Genomic DNA, 4,244 nt, shown 5'->3' on the forward strand with positions numbered 1-4,244 from the left:
GTAAGGGCGGAGGTTGGGAGTATGAACTACATAAGAAAGATTAAGGTAAGGCTTGTAGTTCAATTTAAGATCTTTTATTTCATTTCATTTGTAAGGGCGGAGGTTGGGAGTATGAACTACATAAGAAAGATTAAGGTAAGGCTTGTAGTTCAATTTAAGATCTTTTATTTCATTTCATCTTCATTTCTTTACCGCTACTTTCTCTCCTGTGTTTATAATTGAAATAAGAATAATTTCTCTACCGTTACTTTCCCTCCTGTGTTTATAATGGAAATAAGAGTCATTTCTTTACAGTTACTTTCTCTCCTGTGTTTATAATTGAAATAAGTGTCATTTTTTTACCGTTCCTTTCCCTCCTGTGTTTATAATGGAGATAAGAGTCATGTTTTTGCTCGTCCTAAGTAATAGCAGCTTAGTGCTGAGATCTGTATAAATTCAACTTCTGTTACTAAATTTTACATTTACAGTTTTAACTTTTAATTAATAAATCCGTATAAATAATACGTTCACATTTGTCTGTCCAGAATGTTTCTCGCAAATTTCTCTATCACACACTACAAAGCTCATATCGTTAGAAAGGCCTTTGTCCAATGAGTCTAGATTGTATATCGGCATTTCAATACAGAATCATTTTGTCCTTACCCGTTTTTTGCTTAGTCAAACTACCAGTATGGTATACGACGATAGCGTAATAACGACTGGCTTCCATTTCAACTTTAATTATTTTATTTACAAAGTATTTCACACAAATGACACTTAACCCGAGTGTAACTTCTTAAAAAAATGAACATTACACTAAATACAATTTCTATGCTTATCACTTTGTGAACATGCATTCAGACGTTTCTGCATATTTAGCTAAGTTTGCCTTCATTACAACTTTACATTTACTTTACTTTGCAATAAATTGGCTTCGGCTCATTTCATAGACTGCTATGCTATATACACCTTTTAGGTACTTTTTTCTTTAATACAGGTTTTAATCTTCTGACTTGTGAGTTTCTTTGTATCAGCTCTTAAAACCGAGTTATACACTAAACGCTCATAAGTGTTTCACTATTATAAGTACCATTACTATACGTTATTGCTTACTTTACGTGTAGTTTTATTAAATAAAGTTATGTCTATGTGAATTTGTTTATCTATCCGCGTTTTCTTTTGCTGTTGTTTTTTCAAAGAGACCAGGATTTATGGATTTAACACATAATGCCTGTAAGAAAGCGTAGCTTAAATAGCGTACAAGAAAAAGATAGAATAAGAGTGTAATGTTACTTGGGTGGATACTTGTTTTGATGTAAACTTCTAAAAAAAGTTTTGAAACATTACATTTTTAAAAAATTCTTCTATACGCCAATTCTCTCTCATGTGTGTGTATACTCCTGTAGAAACACTGTTAACGCAGTTATCTCTGCAAGCAATGATTACTTTTATTCTAACATTTACTCAACTGTTTTTCAATAACAAAATATCCACATTAAAAGATAACGCTTTAAAATATTTTTGGTCAGTTTTATTACTATTAAAAACTTAGTTTGTATTCTCTTTTTTTTCTGTATATTACTTTTACATAAACTGATCTTCAGTTTGCTTGTTAGTAGTAAAGTGGCTTTTTTTTATTTTTTAGATTGTTGGACAGAGACAAAGTCTATAGCGAAATATCTACGCTGTCCATACACATTGATTATTTGCCCTTTTTTTCAGGGTTCTTGATAAGACATGATATATTTCCCCAAACCGGTTGAATTTAACAACCCGGATCTTAAAGAAAAAATTAATTATAGAGAGGGCTTGTGACGTCACAGACCTTGGTGAAATATTTTTGTTTGTTGGCCTTGACTGGCAAAAACTACTAAATACACGTGGGTGTAATAAAATACCATGCTCTATTTTTAAATTCTTCAGACTTGTGACACCTCATTAGTCTTATGTCTCTAGAATTTTAGAAATCCACAGATTTGGATGGGAGTGAATGTTGTTGATTATATCATCGTGCAAAGCTACACAATTGGTTATCTGTACTTTGTCCATCGCGGAAAATCGCACCTCTGATTTTAGCGTTGTAGATCCGTAAACTTACAGCTGACCTCCCAAGGGACGAAATGAATGTCAGAATAATAACAATACATATGTATACACTCATTAAACATAACCCTTTATTCTTCCGGAGAAGAATAGTCAACTATTCGAAAGCGCTAGAGTTTTGGGTCTCGTTTGAAAACAATCATATACTATTACTCTATTGTACAAACTAGCTGACGTACCCATTGAACGCATGGAGAAGACCCCTGGGGGTGACAAATGGGTAATGAGATCCAAACATCTATCCCCTATGTCACTTCCCCGAGGCTGTAAGAGTATATGTCAAGTTTGGTGACATTTGATTCATTGGTTCACCAGTTTAAGCGGATACACACACAGACCTTTGTGAAAAAGTTTCAGTTGGCAATGCTACTGCAGCGGAATTTAACACCACTTGTTGAGGCTTAACACACAGTCAACGTTTATTTTCAAGACTAAACTATCAGTAACTATCAAGTTATTTTATAATATAAAAGTTTCATTTATGTAACTTTTTTTTTATACATTCCTTAGTGCGTTATTTTTGGAATCAAATATAAAATTCCAAACTCCTCTGACCGGAAATGTTGAACACTTTATTTAAGAGGTTTCGTGGAAGCGTGGTCAGCTATCATATCACTACTGATGATTATATTATATTTACATTGATACTAAAAATATAAATGTTCTTTCTAAGTTATGTTCTACGGGTATTTCTCCCTACCACAGATGTAATTTTACCTTTATGTATATAGAATTTATAGCTGAATTTCATATTATTAATACTTGAAACGTTTTGTACTTGTTAAAACTCCATAATCTGCGAAACATACAGTTGTCTTTGTTTTCCTTAATTCTATTTTTTTTTCCTAAGTTTTAGAACGCTTTTACTTTTAGTACTGTATAGAAACGCTTTTAACTTTTTCTTTATTGCAGTTTCATTGCTACAACGGCTTTGTTGTGTCAAAAGTCTGGAATAAATAGGTGTAGCCATTTATGTAATCTCCTTAATGGTGTATTTAAACACCCGATTTTTAAAAAAATTCTCTTTTTTGTACATTGGTTAGTGTTGTCCCTCGCTGGGACAAAGGTAAGTCTACGGATTTACACCGCTAAAATCAGGGGTTTCATTCCCCTTGGTGGACACAGCAGACATCTTGTTGTTGCTTTGCTATGAAAAAGCAATACACACACACATATATATGTAATGAAATAAATAGCTTTAATACTATTATTTGCATTAATTGTTAATAGGCGATTAAAACCAGCACTATAAAACAATAATGAACTTAATATAAAATAAGCATTAAGAAGTTTTTGCAAGATCCACTGTAAATCCCAGTCGTCACCTTATAGTCGTAACGGATATTGTCTGTGGTAATAGCTCCCGAATGCGTTGGGGATATCCCATCTACCAGACAAAATCAAACCCTTACACCCACAACGTCTCAACTCCTACTGCCATTCACTGTCTGCAGCCAATTGTGGGAAGGCAGTCACCCTTAAAAGTTCATATAATTCCTAAAGTAGAAATGAAATGAAACCACCTTAATATTTATATTATATGTCACTCCCAACCTCCGCCCTTACTTCCCTCCTGTGTTTATAATGGAAATAAGAGAGTAACGGTAGAGAAATTGACACTTATTTCAATTATAAACACAGGAGAGAAAGTAACGGTAAATAAATTTCTCTTATTTCCATTATAAACACAGGAGGGAAAGTAACGGTAAAGAAATTACTCTTATTTCAATTATAAACACAGGAGGGAAATGAACGGTAAACAAATGACTCTTATTTCCATTATAAACACAAGAGGGAAATGAACGGTGAACAAATGACTCTTATTTCCATTATAAACACAGGAGGGAAATGAACGGTAAACAAATGACTCTTATTTCCATTATAAACACAAGAGGGAAATGAACGGTAAACAAATGACTCTTATTTCCATTATAAACACAGGAGGGAAAGTAACGGTAAACAAATGACTCTTATTTCCATTATAAACACAGGAGGGAAATGAACGGTAAAGAAATGACTCTTATTTCCATTATAAACACAGGAGGGAAAGTAACGGTAAAAAAAAATGACACTTATTTCAATTATAAACACAGGAGAGAAAGTAACGGTAAATAAATTTCTCTTATTTCCATTATAAACACAGGAGGGAAAGTAACGGTAAA

The 4,244-nt window shown here is 33.0% G+C and overlaps 1 protein-coding gene across 4 annotated transcripts in view; it reads left to right on the top strand.

Moving 5' to 3' along the window:
* The window catches only part of LOC106469113 (C-Maf-inducing protein-like), a 71,866-nt gene that overhangs the window by 27,708 nt on the left and 39,914 nt on the right, over positions 1-4,244 (top strand). The window lies entirely within an intron of this gene.

This window comes from Limulus polyphemus, unplaced genomic scaffold, assembly GCF_000517525.1.
Source record: "Limulus polyphemus unplaced genomic scaffold, Limulus_polyphemus-2.1.2 Scaffold3312, whole genome shotgun sequence".
Lineage (NCBI taxonomy): Eukaryota > Metazoa > Arthropoda > Merostomata > Xiphosura > Limulidae > Limulus > Limulus polyphemus.